The sequence below is a fragment of the Haliotis rubra genome, unplaced genomic scaffold (assembly GCF_003918875.1).
Source record: "Haliotis rubra isolate DU_JTF1 unplaced genomic scaffold, ASM391887v1 Scf1412, whole genome shotgun sequence".
NCBI classification, from domain to species: Eukaryota; Metazoa; Mollusca; class Gastropoda; order Lepetellida; family Haliotidae; genus Haliotis; species Haliotis rubra.
In genome coordinates this window covers 121,615-142,284 of record NW_025765351.1, presented here as the reverse complement: position 1 = coordinate 142,284, position 20,670 = coordinate 121,615, and positions in this window count along the sequence as shown.

The window sequence follows — 20,670 nt, the reverse complement described above, 5'->3', positions numbered from 1 at the left end:
GGAGATATGTTGTTATTTTTCTCAGCTCTTTGTGTTTGTGTCTCTTTCGTTTGGATATATGATCATATGGATCATTTATTGGATCAAAGACTGTGAGTACCGAGACATTTAAGTTGACAATATGTCAATACCCGTGGGTTCTAGGTTGCGTTATTGCTACAACCGACCAGAAGACCTTCGATATTTTTATGTATTACCTACTTTTGTTTCCATTTTACCATGTTGAACACCATTTTATCCTCTTTAATAACCAAATGTGCTCCAACAAAACGTTTGATATGCTTCTGTAGTTATTACTATGTAACCATTAGCACCTTTCTGCAATCCATTATGTTCATTGGTATATCATTGTCAATGGTTGACAAACCAAAAAATTATATCACAAAACTGTAGGGGCATAAATGACAATTGTTTTTCTATAATCAGTTGCCCGTTCATACTGCTCGAACGCACGTGATTTTCGCACGCCTGCCGTTTCTGTTGCTCCGGAACACGTGGCGTGATTACTCGAGGAGATATGTTTTTCTCAGTTCTGTACGTTTGTGTCTCTTTCGTTTGGATTTATGATCATATGGTTGCAGTTATTGGATCACAAACTGTGAGTACCGAGACATTTAGGTAGACAATTATTTCAATACCCGTGGGTTGCGGATTGTAGGGATCCTAGTCTGTTTTAAACTATTGCCTCCAGTGAAATAACAACAAAGCCAGTTATAGATATACTGTTGAAAAAGATTTTATTGAAAAAAACCCACATCACATACACGCATTGAGAGAAAAAGACCTAGTACTGTCGGAAATAGAAAAAACTGTTTTAGGCTGTTACTCTGTATCCTAAAAATTTACACAATTGCAAATAGCATATGTCGAAATAACCCACTTCGGCCTAACTGGGCGTTCTGTGGGATGCGTAATACGATATCCAGAAAAGCATGTTACTAAAAATCGGCAAAACTTAGAAAAATACGAATAGCTGCTGAAAACAATAAATCAGACTATAGATGGCAATGACGTCCGTCGACTCAAATGCATCCAGGTAATGATCTCAAAGACCTTTTCATGGACTATGTCGACTCACCTTTCTTTCATATAGCATAGTTTATGTTGAGATAAGTAAAAGAGTATGATACCCGAAAACTATAGAAACGCATCGCCTACAGGCTCACTAGGGTCATCTCCACTGTTCTAAAACTAGATATTTTGTGCTTTTTATGATGTGTGTTGACATATGTCTCATCTATTGATTAACATCTTACGTCTGTCTTTTGCTTTCATATAGTTTCATCTATAGTTTATGTTGAGATATGTTCGATGTCAGAGTATGATACCCATAAAACTATGAGTGCTTTAAGTGAGTCTGCATTTTGTGGTATATAGGTGGCATGACCACCCGAAGATCGACAGGACTGGATATTATTTGTAAATTGTAATGACGTGCCGTGTACCTCCCCAGTATAATTGCCCTAAAGGATTATCTCATCTTAGCTGACATCTCTATCCCCAAGCCCGACCCCAGGTTTTGCTTTTGAGACAGCCCCTCCTATCTGTTTCTTTTTATAGTGACAGTGAGACTGCATGGTAGCTACATCCTTAATAGTTTCGGCATAAAAGTTATTATTTTTTACGTCAGCTATCGTTTATAATGAATCAACGTCTAATTTCAAATTGGGCATTTAAAAAGTGTCCTTTGTAATACAATATCGTCGCACACTAATTTGCATAAAGCCATGGTCTGTTCCAAATAAGTCTTTTGGACTTAGAACCGCATTGCTAATTTCTGCACTTATTTCCCCTCAGTAAAGTCCTTTTTCTCCGTTTCCTATCTCTCTACCACCGAGACTGTAGTTACCGAACTTAGTTTAACAGATATTTCACACTTTCACATATCAACTACATAAATTGTAGAGATAAATGAGAAAACAGTTTTTTTTCTATTTCCGACAGTACTATAGTTAAGTGTTGAGAATTTACTGTTAAACTGAACGGGGGTAACTCTTGCACCTGTCTGTTATAGTGGGCTTATTTACTCACCTGCTAAAGACAAAAACATACATGTAATATAATTCATAATTCATGCAATGTATATTGTCATTTGTAAGTTATCACCCCTCCCAAGCAAAATAAATTAGCCTGACTGTCATAAAACATTGTTTTAGCAATAATAAAAGACCTAAATCTGTCCAAACATGTCAATGGTCTATCAGGGCGTCTTCTACAGATATCAATTGATGAACTATTGATGAATTACCCGGTCATTATTACACAGTAACCTCAGAAAGAATAGGATTTAGAGTTACATCTTCTTTCTTTCTTGACAATTTATTTTACATGTGGATATTACTTCTGTACCCTAAATGAATGCAAAATGATTTGTGTTGTGTTAAAAGTAAGTAGTTACTGAGAACTTTAAAGACAGTTCTACATATGTGTGTCATAGAAAACAATTTCACATTTCAAAACAGTGAAATGTCCATGGCCAATAAATTTGTGCAACCTCTCACCAAACCAGTTAACACAAAGTGCAAAATGTCAACATGAAATGTGAAAATGTTAAGATGTATACCAATGTTCTTAATCATAATGAGACATGTATTTTGTGTGTTTCAGAATGGTTTGAAAGTCATTAAGGAATATACAAAGACTATTTACTATGTACAATTCAAGGGATAACATTTTTTGAGAAATGCTTGATTCATTTCATCATGTATATATCTTGACATGTGTACAGTTTCTTGAGAGAAGATTGCCACATAATTTAGAAATGGCAATCAGTTTCAAGTGGATTTATGCTCTTTTAAATTTGTGAAAATTTATATCCACTCGTCATTCAAAGGAAATGTTGTTATTATGGTACGTTTTCTTGTATAACAGTAATAGTTTAGTCAGCAAAATGCCATACTATTAGCTGCTCATATCCAGGCAGATTGCATGTTCACAGCGCTGCATACATTACTATCCCCTGGTCATACTCATAGGACACCATCATACTTTCTCGTACTTTTTAAACTCAATGAGGACCATACATACATGCTGCCTGATAAGCACAATGAACTAATCGCTGACATTGCCAGCACACCCTCACGGGTACCTATTTTACAGCTGGATGAACTGAGACAATGTGGAACTAAGTATCCTGTCCAAGGATACTACGCAAATGTGCCCACCTCGGGACCCGAACCTAGGTGCCTCCACCGGGCTCCAAACCCAAGGCTTCAGCATGATATTGCGCTCCACAAACTGGCATTCTGAACATACATTAAGTATTTAAACAGCATGTACATTCATAGAAATATATTTCTTAATAATCACTCTGTATTTCATGTTATCACTGACATCAGTGATGAAAGAAATCACACTCAACATGTGGACCATCCCAAGATGGCAGATGTATATGCATACATTTCATTATTGATAACAATCATATTGGAAACATATGTATGAAATATATACAATTTGCTGGCATATACAGATACCATAATATTGAATACTAATCAGCAGGGGAAGAGACAAACGCAAGTAGTCTTCAGTCAGGGGTATAAATTTACTGTATGAAAATTGTGGATTAATGTTTTGTATGTCTATATTTTCAACCACAGTATATGTTGTGATGGTACACTTCCCATACATCACAAGTCATGTATTGTCGTCATTTTCTTATTGTTATTGCCATGCTAAACGCATATTCCTCTCTTCTCAAACTGTCATCATTAACACCTTTTTCCTACAAAACATGCATATGCTTCACCATTTAAATCATCCCTGACTTTCTATGATCTTCTACTCAACAACCAGGCAGTTAAATGCCACTCCCAAAATGAAAAACTTCACATGAAACATTATGCTGTGGATAACTTTAACGACACAGTTCTTTAAGGAATAAGATAATTGGTCACAGTTACCTACCTCTCAAAAGGTATTAGATAACTTTCAAATCGCCCAAATCCCATACACATACAGATTTGGTATAATCACATAATTTGTGTATGAATATATTTACAAACTGGTGTGGCAATTATGCCACACAGATTCTATAGATATTCACGTATAACATGACTAACATCCAGGTTACAGATATAAACTAAAAATGTATGGTGAAGCTGAGCAACATCACAGTTAAAATAGCTACATGATAGTGATCGGGGTTCGCTTTGAACACCCTTATCACAACATCCCAAAGCAGTATTTAACACTTTCTATATACATTGAAAAGCCATTGTACACATGAGCAAGATCCAGGTTAAAATAGCCAAATGATAGTGATCGGGGTGAAGACACTCCAAAGGAGTTTGCAACATTTTCTTATATACATTTCAAAAGTTGTGGAAGATGATCAAGATCCATTTTAAGATAGCCAAATCATAGTGATCGGGGTTCGCCTTAAACATCCTTATCACAAGCCAAAGGAGCATATCATATTTTACATATAAACTGAAAGGAATCGGTGATGAAAAGGAAATGTCAGGAGGAGGATTAAGTGATCGGGGTTCGCCTTGAACACCCTTATCACAACAGCCCCGAGGAGTATTGCACATGTAATATATATACATTTTCAATGATTTGGTGAAGGTGATAATGATCCAGGTGAATCGTCAGCAAGATGATAAAGTGATCGGGGTTCGCCTTGAACACCCTTATCACAACAGTCCAGAGAGGTTCCAAATATTAACAAACACAGTTGACATTATGAAGGGTATATATGAGGCCTAATTCTTCAGTGATCGGGGTTCGCTTTGAACACCCTTATCACAATTGACTAATTTCAAATATAACATGGGACCAGGAAAAGTGGTATTTGCTAAATATAACGTAACATTCCATAACTACACCCAAACATCCCCACTCCCTTTATCTCCTACAAATAGCAGTAAAGTAAGGATTGTGGGCAAAACAGATTCCTATATATGTATGGAGTGGTCACAGCATTCGAATGTTGGTGTCATTTGGAGGTGTGAAGTCTTAATGAGGGGAACACTTCATTTCAGGATATCTGTAGCTCATCCTGGGGTTCTACACTGACTAGTAGCTGCCGTGGGTCTCTGTAGCACTCCTCGATTACATCCAGGTGAAGCCGCCTCAACCACTGCTGTGACAGGAGTTCACCTGAATGTTAACCATCATACAGAAGGTGCCACATGATCTTCTGTCGACCACGTGGCCCAGTTAAATGCCGACTTGCCCTTCAATTACGACGTGCGCCTCTGGTTTTAAGCAAGTCAGCATTAAACTGCAATGTATTTTTGTTGAATTGCGTGTTAAGCAATGTGATTCCCTCATTGATAGCATTTACCTGTTTTACCACCTCACGATCATGATCTTCATAGCTACTTGGCACGGAACATCCCTTGTACCTATTGTACTCCATGACAGAATAGTATGGAACACCAATAAACTTAATGTGGCAGCCCTGACTGAAGGCATATCTGCACATGTCCTTGAAAGTACTCATCACTTCCTCGGGAACTGAAGTGCCTGGAGTACGTATGCCAATCATTTTGGTCTGTCCAATCTTTTTTGCAATATCGCATGTGCCACTCCATTCATATATAGTGGCATATTTCCTATGCTTATGTATGAGCTTTGGCAGTTCCCTATGTAACAGCTGAAATAATGCCACTGTTCTGCCCCAAGCCATGCACAAGGATTCCACTGGAACACCACCAGCATTCTGGATCCTATCCAACCGGCGTCACGATATGGCTGAAATATTGCCGATGTGACGTTAAATTGTAACTCACTCACTCACTCACTATCCAACCGGAAACCCTTGCTGTCAGATAGCAATAACGGAAAGTGGTGACACCATTCCTGCGGGGGTTTCTGGACTGAATGGGATTCTAGATATCTGATGATGTCAGTGGAATAACTTTGGAAAAACTCATTGTTTTTGTAAATAAATATATGATAATTCCTATGAAAATTTTAAAACATATATTCTTCCTACTTAATTCCTAATTAATAGAGTAATTACCTTGAGCTGACGTCAAAAAGGTACAAGATACTGGATCTGAAACCCAAGGAAACATTATTCAAAAGCAAAGATGGTTGTTTTAATATTCAATACTATTATAACTTAAGAAATTAAACAATATTTACATTATTGACACTCACCTTTCATAAAATTTGTCTTGGTTACAATATAGCTGCAAGGGAAAGCAAAGACTGGTTATAGCACTGCATGAAATAATGTGAGGGTATCAATAAATAAATCAACATGAATTTTCATAAGTTTTGAAAGGCTCTTTCTACATGACTTTTTACATCAACGTTTTGCAAATAACATTCTTTATTAGAAAGCCTGATATTCAAGGTTTTAATTTTGTCCTGACAAGACAGATATTGCTGGTTAATTTGGTTCAGCTTATTATTGAGAGTGCTAATTTTTGAGGATTGTTTAATGTTTCTTCTAGGATTTCATTAGCTGATGATGAAATAGCATCCAAGTCAAGTTAAAGTACAATCAATTGTTGTTGTAAATGTTCAATTTCAGCGGTGAGACGTTCATTATTTTCTTGCAGTTGTGTTTCCGATGAAGAATGAACTCTTTGTAAGTGAGAAGGTGCAGCTAACGATGTAAAGGGTGCATTCTTGAAGGAGTCAATGTCCTGTTTATGATTTCTGATTTTTTTCTGTTTTGATTTTGTGAACATTATTGAGATGATATAAGCAAAGTTGTGGTGAAATTTCATTTCCCTCAGGTCGAAAAAGGTTTATATATTTATGGACAGTGTCACATGTGAGGGATCTTTTGGATGCATGATAGCGCAGTTCCAAGGCCATTTCATTAGTTAATGTTTCATGAAATGTGTTAAAATGAGAAACACCAATTCCTTGCAGTTTAAAGGCATTTCCGATTATGTCTGAATCTTGTGGTTCAGTGAACCATTCAACTGCTTTGGGATGATTTGTTTTGGATTTTAGCTTGCTTTTTATGTTTGTTATTGGAGGTAAGGCTCCAGCCCATTTTGGTTTTAAAAGAGCCTTACCTCCTTTTTCAATATGTTCTATAAAAGACTTCAAATCCTCATAATTGAGTGATTTGGATGAATCCCATTCACCTTGAAAACAAATCAAATATTCACAATACTAAAGCATGCATACTCAAGGTATAAGTGCACATGACATGTCACCGACTCCAAGCAATACATTGCCTCATTAAAATTAATGCTAAACATTTAAAACACACAATTTGTCATTGATGGATTTTGACCATTGAATTTGTTTGACATTTAAGTTATGTTTTCTAAAATCATATTTATTGTCAGTCTGTTATGGTGAAATAAAAGCAGCAATAAAAAATCATATACAATAGTGCAAGTAAATTTAGTTGGAAATGTCTCCGTATGCAACGGGGAAATCCCGAAAAGTTATTATTAACATTTGAAAGGGACCAGTTATTGACAACGTTTGAAGTGTGAACGAAAATATTGAAAGAAGCCTTAATACGAACCAAATAAATTCCAAATCATGTCAGTTCAGAGCATAAATTAATTCAAAGAAGGCCCAGTTAATTTAAATCAATTTATTTAACACAGCGAATGCAAAACTTTGGGAACTGAATGAAAAAAGGTCCTATCCCGACAATGGCATAACAGTACATTGTAAACACACGTATTATTGCTTGACAAAAATCATTTACGTACGTACTACATGTAAAATAAATGAAATAACATGCATTACTTACAGGGTATCTGGTGATTGTTGATTAATAGCTGAATATTGTCTTCTGTCCACATGCTGAGCGTGTATTCTTCTCGTGCGACCCGTGCTGACACGCCATTATATACCCCAGCAAAGTAATACCGGGCAAATCATTTCCGGTGGTTTTTATTGCTTATAATTAATTAAAGCCCTTATTATTTACTCATTTTAAAAATTGACTGATGCATTCAATAATCAGTATTTATTACACCGGATTTTTTCATCTGCCTTTATTGTCCAGAAAGTTAGTTGCAATGGTTTTTTTAGAATTAACCGTGTCGACTTCAAGGCAATAAAATTACATATATAAGCATGTGAAGCTACCGGATCATAGAATTACATTTTCAACAATAATATATTTTTTCCTTTTTTTTCATCCCAAAAGATTCTTTTTACATAGTAAGAATAATTCCGCCTGCAATCATAAGTAGAGCCGACGTGAAAAATCGTTCAGCACAAACGGTAGCCCTTACACCCCAGTCGGGTAAGGACATGTTTGGGGAGCTGTGCATTTGGATGTTACTGACATGCATGAGGTCCCTTGGGTGTGCCAATTTCCTTATGAATCTGTTAAGTATTGCTTTTTATTGACTACACTGGTTCTTTATTTGTCGCAATTATGTACATTTTAGGAGGATTGCAGCTTTTAATTCAAGCCATATTTGCAGTTTGTAAAGCCCGATCATGCCAATCCGGGGATTCCCGTGACGTCATTAGGAAGCCTACGGATTGCTACAACCGTCCCGATGACCTTCGATATTTTCATTGTTTTATCTACTTTTTACCATGTTGAACATCACTGTCTCCTTTTCAGTAACTAAATGTGCTAGAACAAAACCTTTGATATACTTCTGTAGATATTACCATGTAACTATTAGAACCTTGCTGCAATCCATTATGTTCATCTTGTATATCATTGACAGTGGTTGACAAACTAAAAATTATATCACAAAACTGTAGGGGCATAAATGACAAAGTAAAACGTAAACAATTGCTTACAATTCTAAAACGTAAAATAACATCTATCTATTGCGTACAAGATGTACATTTCACCGAAAATATGGAAAAGACAATACGGGAAGAATGGGGAAATAAGAACTGCTTTTTCAGTTTTTTAAGAGCAGTTCTCTTGGCGTAGCAATCCTATGCTCTAAATGGCTTGAATAAACATATGAATAATCCTAAAGCCAGAGACCAGATTTTAAAACTAAAAGAAGAATGATCTAGATTTCTTTGATCCCTGGCGTCAAATGAACCCTTATGACCGGCGATGCACCTGACGACAACCCACACCACTTAAACAAGCGCGCTTAGATTCCTTTCTCGTATCATGCTACCCTCAATTACAGAATCAGTAATAGAACCAGGTTTCGAAACCGACCACTCCTTATATCGATGACATTCAAACTGTCAGATTTATCACGCGGCAAAGGGTTTTGTAAGTTTAACACTTCTTTATTAAGGGACCATATCTATATAAAGAAAGTGAAAAATATTTTTTCTAAAACCATTGCTCAGTATAGGGTAGACACAGGTGAATATAGAATTGACGACCAAATTCTTTTCGAAACTGTTTTACTGATGATAAGAGGAGAAACCATTAAATACTCTTCATTCCAGAAAAAGGAAAGAATTAATAAAGAAAAACATCTCTCTGACAATCTAAATGAAAAAGAAATTGAACTTGATGAATCTGATAATGAAACCGTTAAAGAGGAAATAATCACCCAAATAAAGGCTATTCAACAGGAACTTGCCGAATTATCCGAAATGAAAACCCAAGGCCAAATTCTGAGATCAAAAGCAACCTGGATAGATCAAGGCGAAAAACCAACTTCTTTCTTCTTTAGTGTATAATCTAGAAATTTCCTCAATAAATCATTTTCAAGAGTACAAGATTCAAACGGACGTATCCTTGACTCTCAGAATGATACTCAGAATGAAGTAAAAATATTTTATTTAAAAGCTGTATAGTAAACATGACGTCTCTGACATTAATTTAGATAATCTACTGAAAGGATATTCCTTGACTCCCTAAAATGTCTTAAACACAATAGGAGTCCTGGTGCAGATGGTTTCACTGCTGAGTTTCTTAATTTTTGGTATGATTTCAGAAAATACCTTGTTCGTTCTTTAAATTATGGATACAAAAATGGACAATTATCAGTATTACAAAAACAAGGACTTATCACATGTATTCCGAAAGGAAATAAGCCAAAACAATTGATAAAAAAATGGCGTCCAATATCACTATTATCAGAATACTACAAAGTTACTTCAATGGCAATTTCGAAACGAATTAAATCCTTGATACACGAAGATCTAAAGGCTTCATGTCTGGTAGATGTTCGCTCGTCACGCAGAAGACCCGGCTTCGATTCCCCACATTGGTACAATGTGTGAAGCCCATTTACGGTTTTCCCCGCCGTGATACTGCTGGAATATTGCTAAAAGCGGCGTAAAACCATACTCTCTCACTTTGATGCAGGAACATACCTGCACCAGAAACTTTGACGAGGCTCATCAGGCACCAAGCACTCAGTTGATAAGTAAACTAATATAACAATAGTCATTCGTGAGATAGAAGGGGCAATATCTAGTAATTGTACAAAGGAAAAAAACGTACTGAAGCCCTTGTTCATGAAAATAGGGAAATACAGGGTGCATTTCCATATCAAAAATACTATATGCAAGCCTCTCATTGAATGTCAGTGAGTGATCCATTTATATGATTTTGCTTTTTGCAACTGATACTGTTATGGTCGATATAAGAGACTCATAACAACCCTGGCATTCAAGTTTAGGATATATTTAATACCCATAATATTAATTGGTGTTAATACTTCCGTTATCAAATATAATTAATATGATAAATGAATCAATAACAAAACAATAAAATATTTCAAGATTAAATTTTATGAATAATTTAATATGATAAACTGTAACAGTGTACGGATACAGTGTAAATGTAAACTGTCTCATATATTATGCAGTGTGAAACACTCTCTCTCTCTCTGTGTGTGTGTGTGTGTGTGTGTGTGTGTGTGTGGTGAGTATCAGGATGTTATCTGTGTGTGTTCATTGTGGCAGCCTGTGTGTGTGTGTGTGTGTGTGTGCTACAAATCTTTTTCTGGTGGCTATGGCGTTTTGTATACTGAACAGAGAAAATGTCTATTATCAACATGTCCGTTTATGCTGGTCACTATGTGCCCATGAATTCACCATACCGTTTACAAAGTGATAAGATATAACATGTTTTTGTATTCTCAGTAAAATATAGAATCTAACACACTTTCGGGTTAAGTCCAATGCGGGATTCGACCCCATACTGTCTATGTGTACATCGACAATCCAGCAGCATGTATACCACACGCAGGATACGCAGGTTTCCTCACTTGGCCGGAGAATCAGTATGATATACGGTAAACACATTGCAATCACAGTATTTCCTGGAAGTTATTATTGTTTTACGCCGCATTGACATCCAAACAACGTCACGCGGTAGCCTGTGAATAATCGAGTCTAGGTCAAGCAAACCAATAACTGAAGATGTGAAGAACCATGCATGCGATTCATTTTAATAGGTCACTGATCCATAACGACAGGTAGGGATGTATTCAATGTTGAAATAAGTGTAAATACCAGCAATCTGATGACTTCCTTAAATTTGATATTTCAAGCATACAGAAACCATATGTTTGGTGAATTCACGCTACCTTTGCAACACTCTATCGACGTAATGAAGCATACAACTTTATGGATGACAACTTCTTGTTTATTGCCTTGAGCGACGTTCGGTGTAGGTTCTTACACCATTATCATCTACATGTACATCGAAACACCGTTTTATGCAATAACCAAAACGTATTATCCATAAAGTTGTATTCTTCCTTATTGACTCACCAACAGAATGCCGACCAAACAATCTTTCGACTTGTTACAAGTATTCATGGGAGTCGTAGCTACGTCTCTCATCTGTGCAAGCATCGACAGTTCAGGTTTCGAATCCTCTACCACAAGTATGGTCCTGGGAGTGTCAGAATGATTCTAGTTGTAATTGTAAGCGTCGATGATCTGTGTAAATTTGGGCGTTCTTCTCTTGTGGGGGCGGTAGGGTAGCGTGCTGGTTAAAGTGTTCGCTCGTCACGCCGACGCGGGTTCGTTTTCTCACATGGGTATAATGTCTGAAGCCCATTTCTGGTGACCCCGCTGTGATATTGCTGGAATATTGCTGGAATATTGCTAAAAGCGGCGTAAAACCATACTCACTCACTCACTTTTCCCCTGTGAAGGTCACAAATACTTGCACTAACCAGAGTCAAACTAAACTCAGCCATTTCACTGCTGCCAACGGCATGCGAAATGTAAGAATAAAGCATTCATGATTTGTTGACAGCGTCACTGGAAGCATCGATTTGTCCTATCCAAGAAACATCTTTAATATTTCATCACCATTCTTCACTGTTGCATTCCACCATCATTTTCATCAGTACGTCATGGCTTCTGGTTGTGAATTTGTTCTCTTCAGTTTTCAACTTGTACTTTCTGATCAAATGTATTCGGGTATCTCACCAGAGAAGATAATTATATCCGAAGTATCTTGTGCTGCTATCTGTGCTGATCGAGGGTCCTGTTCATCTTTCTTCTACAAAAGAGATTCAAGGAACTGCTTTCTATTGGACGTGAACATCACAGACCATCACAAGATGTCTCCAACACTAGGGATGAGACAGTATAAGAAGATTTCAAGTGAGTAGCCTCAGTAGTATTCTTAGCATATTCGTAACGTCAACTCTTGTGAATAATTACTCGAATTTGTGTTAAAACAAATCCACGGGGAACAGAAGGCAAAATATAGAATTTTATTTGGTTGGGTTGTTTTTTAATGTCGCACTCAGCAATATTCCAGCTATATGGCGGAGGTCTGTAAATAATCGAGTCTGGACAGTACGATCCAGTGATCAAAAGCATGGGCATCGATCTACGCAATTGGGATACGATGATATGTGTCAACCAAGTCAGCGAGCCCAACTACCCGATCCCCTTTGTCGCCTCTTACAAGCATGAGTTACTAAAGTCCAATTCTAATCAGCGTCTTCCCCGGTAGCAAAATATAGAAGAAACATAATCGCATGTGTCACTGATAACACTGGGTGTTCTAGAAATGGGTAAGCGGGCCCTGCTTAACTAGAAGCACCACCACTCATTTAGGTAGTGTGACAAATCTATGTAGAAGTGTTGTACCGGCTAGCACCACGCATCATGATGGCAAGTGACCTCAAGTATCTGGTAAGCTCTTCCGAGTGTCTTTCACAAACATTCAGATGTTCGCAACCCGTTCCACGTGTTTATGTTTATGATGAACAGATGTAGTGTATAAGCACCCTTGAACATACGTTTAAACAAAGTATAGGCTCTTCCGTGTCTAAAACATATTCTTTTACAAATGCCATTTTAATGCCTAAATAAAGTGAGTTTAGTTTTACGCTGCTTTTAGCAATATTCCAGCAATATCGCGGCGGGGGACACCAGAAATACACTTCATACATTGTATCCATTTGGGGAATCGAACCCGGGTCTTCGGCGTGACGAGCGAACGCTTTAACCGCTACGCTACCCCGCCGTCCCTTCATTTATCATAACTGAAACGTATTTATACTAAGCAACAAAAGAAACGTCCTTAGCATAAACGTATAACTGTAAACTCATTTAATGTTTTGATTGTATATTTTTGACAACATCTCCAACTTTACCTGAGCAAAAACATTCCTTTCCAAACTCAGAATTTAACCCAGGAACCCAGGTTTAATCGCAACCTGACCTCGGAGATGGTACAGTGTTCTCCATGTTTTTTATGCAACTCATGCTGCACGTGCTGTTCACAAGGACTAGCCCTATAAAATGCCCCCCCAAACCTGGTTGAAACATTCACATTACAACGTCAGCAGGATGCCGCGACTCACGACAGCTTAGGGGAACCAGGCGCTAGGAAGACTTGAAGCTGGCCACACTGCACAAGCCGTTGCCAATCACTTTCAGGTCAACGTTCGGACAGGCTGCAGCAACGTTTCCGGGCCATGAACACCACAAATGATCGCCCCCATACTGGCACACCAAGGCTTACCACAACACGACAAGACCGCCATGTTGAGCGACAGCATGTACAGAATCCCTTCATGCCGACATCCGAAACAGCACGCCTGACAGTGGGAACACACTTAAGACCAATCAGTACTGATACAGTACTTAACAGCGGGAACCTCCATTGCCGTAGACCTTACAGTGGACCTATCCTCACCCTGCGTCACCCCTTCTCAACGTCTACAGTTTGCCCGACAACACCCAAACTGGCGATACAGGCAATGGAGAACTGTTCTGTTCACAGATGAAAGTCGGTACTGCGTATCAACTGCAGATTGCAGAACAAGAATATGGAGACGACGTGGCAAGCGTTACTCAGACCAATGTGTTATGGAAAGGACTCATGGGGAGGTGCATGCATCATGGTATGGGGTGGAATAGGCCGGACCCCAGAGAGTTGGTCCTGTGGTGTTCCAGGACCTTGGTCCAGGGAGAGGAGGCGGCATCACAGCGGTGTGCTACATCGACCAAGCTCTCGGACCCCACGTCATACCACATTTCGCACGTCACGGAACAACATTTTCCAGCATGATAACGCCCGCGCCCATACTACCAGAGCTACACGGGACTTCCTACAGCAGAACGGTGTCAACATTATGCGGTAACCAGCCTTAAGTCCTGATTTAAACCCAGTTGAACATCTTTGGAATGAAATTCAGAGGAGACTGAAAAATGTCATACCAAGGCCGAACACCGCCGATTTATGGCGCCGAGTGTGCCCCCGTTGTGGACCCTGGGGTATATTCGGTCCACCAACCCGTTTGCCGTGGGTTGCGCCCCTGTGTCGGTGGAGGACGGGATTCTGGTGGTTGAGGGCAATAGGATCCTGGAACCGTGTTCCTTTTGCCCAACACACCACTTTGACCCTTACTTCACCTAGAGGGGTGGTAGAACTGGCCCGGTTCTATCAATCGGCTGGTCACGCCAAGCCCTGTGCATAGTTATTTTATTTGCACATTTTTATTATTGGGCCTTGGACATTTTGATATTCAATGTACAAATTATTTATATATGAAATTGCCTAGAGTCCTATGCCAGAAGGCGGTGGCTCATGGGCCAATCTGGTGATGTTGACCTCTGAATAATGTATGTCTCGAATTTCTTGTCAAGGGCCGAACCAGTCTGGCATTAAGTTGTTAGATAAATGCAGCTATTCAAGTCATATTCTCTGGAGTATACCACCCCTGTATCCCTGGTGTCAGCATCTTGGATACCCGGTGCTATTTGACACCGTCCTTGTTGACACTCCATGGTGGGTGGGGAACAGGGGTGCCGAATCGTTTCCTTTCATCATGGCACTAATAAATTCTGGTTCTTCTCGCAGCGAAAAGAAAAGACGTCTTGAGGATTTGGATGCCTCATCTGGAAATACTTCATTAAACAATGATTCACGGGCACGATTTCTGGTGATCGAGGCTGTTGATTTTTTACCAATCAAACTCAACCCTTTTGCCATTTCCAAAGCTGTATCTGGGATTTGTGGTGAGGTGAACAACGTCACCCGTCCCCGTAGTGGTTCACTTCTTGTGGAGTGTGCACGGAGACAGCAATCTATCAATTTGTTATCAATCAAAACATTTGCGAATATTGAGGTTGCTTTGTCTGTGCACAGGACACTTAACTCTTGTCGAGGCATAGTTCGTGACAGGGCTCGTTGCCTGTCCGACATGTCCGAGGATGAAATCACTACCGAGTTGAAAGACCAGGCGGTCACTGCAGTCAAACGTTTCACTATAAAGAAAGATGGTGCTATCATTAAAACCAATACTTACTTAATGACTTTTGCGCGCTCATCCCTTCCTGATTCCATCAAAGCAGGCTATTTAAATATTGGAGTGGAGGTGTATGTCCCCACTCCGCTCCGATGTTACAAATGTCAAAAGTTTGGCCATGGTTCAAACTGTCGGAACTCTCCTGTGTGTCATCGTTGTGGTGACAACCACGATGGCGCTGACTGTCAGAAGGACTTCAAATGCTGCAACTGTAATGGCACACATGCTGCATCTTCAAAGTCTTGCCCAGTGTGGCAAACAGAATCACAAATTATGAAAATAAAGTGTCAAAACAATATCTCTTACTTGGAGGCAAAGAAACTATTGCAAACTCAGATAACATCTCCACTGACTAAAACCTACTCGGTTGAGTCTCCCGATCTGTGGTAACATCATCCACATCGTGTCAGACTGACTTGACATGGGTCGTGTCAGACTGACTTGACATGGGTCAAGTCAGAAAACCCGTCTTTTCGTCCAAACAACCTACTTACCAATCCAAACAACCTACTGCCCAAGTCATTCTGTCGACGTCTGGGTCCCAGACGGAAGTTCAGACTGAGACGTTACAAATGCCTACTTCGCAACGAGACAGTTCACAGCCAGCCACCGATTTAGTAAAAAAGAAGAAAGGAAAAAAATTAAATAGAAATCAACCACCTACTGACTCTTCACCTTCAGAAGTTCCTCTCCAAAATTCATTTGGACCTCTGGATATGGAAGTCACTTTGTCCCCACTGGACAGGCGGAGGAGTGATTCCTCCTCCCATTCACGAGAACGATCGCCAATTGAGGCACCATGACTCAATTGGCCAACATAATTCAGTGGAACTGCAGAGGACTTAAAAATAACTTTAACGAAATACAGTTACTAATTCAAGATTTTCTACCGTCAGCATTATGTCTCCAAGAGACATATCTAAAAAATACAGATGCCTTTGATTTACCTCAGTACAGTGATTACCACTCATTCTCTCCCCCAGGAGATAGAGCTACAGGAGGTGCTTCAATATGAGTGCGGCAGGGTGTCATACATAGCCCCGTCCTGCTTAATACTACTCTTCAGACAGTTGCTGTTCGTTTAACCATGCACATTGCATTGACCCTGTGCAGCTTGTATATTCCTCCTTCATCAAATATTCGACAATCTGATCTTCAAAATCTCTATGATCAGCTTCCAAAGCCATGCGTTATCATGGGCGACCTGAACGGACACAACCCGCTTTGGGGAAGTGTCCATACTAATAATAAAGGCAAAATCCTTGAGGAATTAATTTCCGATAATAATTTATGCATTTTCAATGACGACTCAGCCACTTATTTACACCCAGCTACGGGAACATATTCTTCCCTGGATCTATCAATAGCTGATTCCAACTTATGTAATGAATTTGAATGGATGGTCTATGATGACCTATGTGGGAGTGTGAAGCCCATTTCTGGTGCCCCCCGCCGTGATATTGCTTGAATATTGCTAAAAGCGGCGTAAAACTATAATCACTCACTCACTATTTGGGAGTGATCACTTCCCCACCATTCTCAAAAACATCAACCCTGGTGATGATCCACCTGTATCAAGAAGGAACTTCGCCAGGGCTGATTGGTCATTATATAAGACTCTGTGTGTTGAACACTTGAAGCATGATCTTTTTAGGAACAGTGAAGATCCTATACAGTCGTTTTCGGATATACTAAATCACATTGCTGACAAAACAATTTCAAAGTCCTCTGCAGTTCCACATATTCGTAAACCATGGTTCAATAATGAATGTCTAGGGTCCATGCAGGTAGCAAAAGTAATATAAGTCCCCATGGTTCCTAGTATGGTGATCTACCTTCAGTTGTTGGCGATCTATTGCCTATTTTTATATTGTGATGTCCCCTAAAGTAAAAATGTTTTAGATTTAATTACTAGTTTTACATGTATATCTGTGATGTTCTAGTTGTTTTACTGTCCTTCGTCGGCAGGTTTTTATAATCTCTGTATATATGTTCTATTTAACTGTCAAATGTTCTCGTCACGATATGGCTGAAATATTGCCGATGTGACGTTAAATATTAACTCACTCACTCACTCACTCACTCAATAATGAATGTAAACAGGCCAGAAAATGTAGGAAGAAAGCCGATTTTTTTTTCACAAACACCCTACTGTCCATAATCTAGACAAAGTCAAAATTACTAATGCTAAGGCTAGACGTTCTTTTAAACAAAATAAGCGTCAGTCTTGGCGAAATTATGTTTCTAAAATAAATTCACGTACACCTGTGTCAAAGGTGTGGAACATGATCCAAAGAATAAAGGGCAAAGGTTCCAAATCTACTGTTCATCATTTGAAGGACGGTGATAATTTATTGACTAATAAAACTGACATTGCAAATAAACTTGGTGAAACTCTTGCCAAACATTCATCTTCATCAAATTATGTCCCTGAGTTTCAAAAGTATCAGAAACAACAGGAGAAGAAAAGAATAAATTTTAACTCAGACAATGGTGAGGATTATAAAGAACTATTTTCGTTACATGAGCTCCATACCGCCCTTGAGCAAGCTCATGATACAGCAACAGGAGCTGATAACATTCACTATCAGCTCTTGAAACATTTGCCGGAATCATGTTTAGAAATCCTTTTAGGAATTTTTGATCAAATATGGACTTCAGGGAATTTCCCAACTTCGTGGCGTAAAGCCATAGTAGTCCCTATACCAAAGCCTCGCCAGGATCATACTGATCCGTCTAATTACAGACCAATCTCTTTAACGAGTTGCGTCTGTAAAACCATGGAACGAATAGTAAATAATAGATTAACATGGTATCTTGAAACCAATAATCTCATAACAAATATTCAATGTGGTTTCAGGAAAAATCGTAGTACCATTGATCATTTGGTACGTTTAGAATCCTTTGTTAAAAATGCTATAATAAATAAACACATGCTGTATCGATATTCTTTGATCTCGAGAAAGCGTACGATACCACCTGGAAGCATGGCATTTTAAAGGATTTACATGATTTTGGTTTAAGAGGTCGTTTACCTCTTTTTATATCACAGTTTTTAACAGACAGGCAATTTCAAATCCGAGTGGGTTCAACCCTGTCTGACCATTATAATCAGGATCAGGGTGTCCCACAGGGCAGTATTTTGTCTGTAACATTGTTTAGTATTAAGATCAACAGTTTATCCAAGGTTTTAAATGATTCAATTGATGGATCACTTTTTGTGGATGATTTTAACATTTCTTGTCGAAGTAGAATATGCATTCTATTGAACGGCAACTACAGTTGTGTTTAAACAAAATAAATAAATGGTGTCTTGAGAACGGCTTTAAATTTTCTAAATCAAAAACTAATTGCATACATTTCTGCCGTAAATATAAAGCACATGGGGACCCAGAACTGTTTCTAAATGGTAAAAGAGGCCAAGTTCTTGGGTCTGATTTTCGACTCCCATTTAACCTTTCTTCCGCATATCAAGTCCCTAAAAACTAAATGCCTGAAGGCACTTGATATATTGAAAGTCGTTTCTAATTCAAAGTGGGAAGGGGACCAAACTACTCTCCTACACCTATATAGATCATTGGTCCGCTCAAAGCTTGATTATGGCTCCGTCGTATATGGTGGAGCCTGTAAAAGCAACCTAAAACTATTAGATTCTGTCCACCACCAAGGTCTGACACTTTGTCTTGGGTCATTCAGAACATCTCCTGTTGGCAGTCTCTACGTCGAGGCAGATGAGCCTTCTCTTACCCAACGCCGTATAAAATTATCATTACAGTATATTACCAAGCTATATTCTAACGAGTCTAATCCTGCGTTTCACTGCATCTTTAATCCTCTTTATGAGGACTTGTACAACAAGAAATCTTCTCTTGTTCCGCCTCTTGGGCTCAGGATTATGCCATTCATTACTGCTGCCGGCATTGAGCTGGAAAATATATCTCCTTCCCGTCTTCTTTCTTCTCCTCCTTGGCAATTTGTAAGGCCACATGTCGACCTCACACTGACTAAGTTTAAGAAAGCAGAAACTGATGAATTACAATATAAACAAGAATATAATCAATTAAAAAGTAAATATAAAACATATAAATCCTTATTTACAAATGGGTCCAAGGATGGTGGCGCAGTTGCTTGTGCCACTGTCATTGGGTCCAAAACAATATCTTCCAGACTACCCAATGACAGTTCAATTTTCACAGCAGAAGCAAACGCAATACTAACAGCTCTTAAATATATTAATAGACACCGTAAATATAAACAATATATCATCTTTTCAGATTCTCTTTCGTGTCTTCAGGCTATTAAAAACCTTTCTTACAAACATCCACTTTTATTAGAAATTATTGAATTGTACAATGAACTTGCTACTGGCCAATGCGACATCGTCTTTTTGTTGGTTACCCAGCCAGCTAAGGCAGCACTCAACAAGTCTGTGACACCACTTCTTATCCCATATTCTGATTACAAAGCTAGCATTAGAACCTACATCCGTGATCTAATGCAGAAGAAGTGGGACACCAAAGTAGGTATTAATAAATTACATGAAATAAAACCCTATATTGGCTACACTTACTTGGGTTGTCAGTCCAGATTTGAAGAGGTCATCATGCGACGATGTCGTATTGATCATACCAGATATACTCATGAATACCTGTTAAAAGGTGAGGATCCTCTGTTTTGTATCCCTTTTGATGAGAGAACCACGGTCAAGCATGTCCTGCTTGACTGTGTTGAATTCTCCATCATAAGGGATAAATACTTCAATGTGAAAACAGTTAAGGATCTTTTCAACACTGTTAATTTTCATTTAATTATTGGCTTTTTAAAAGAAATTGACTTAATGAATGACTTTTGAATAATATGTTCTGTACATATCTGTATTTAAATTATTGGTAGGTTTGATTAGTAGCTTAGATTGTTAGTGGATGTACCCTCAAAGGGGGTTGAAGTATTGTAAAATTATTGTCCTCCTGAGAGGGTACGTAATTCCCAAAACATTTCAAGTACATTTAAGTATACCAGGTGTTTTAATCGTAGTATTTTTGTCATTTTAATGCATGGC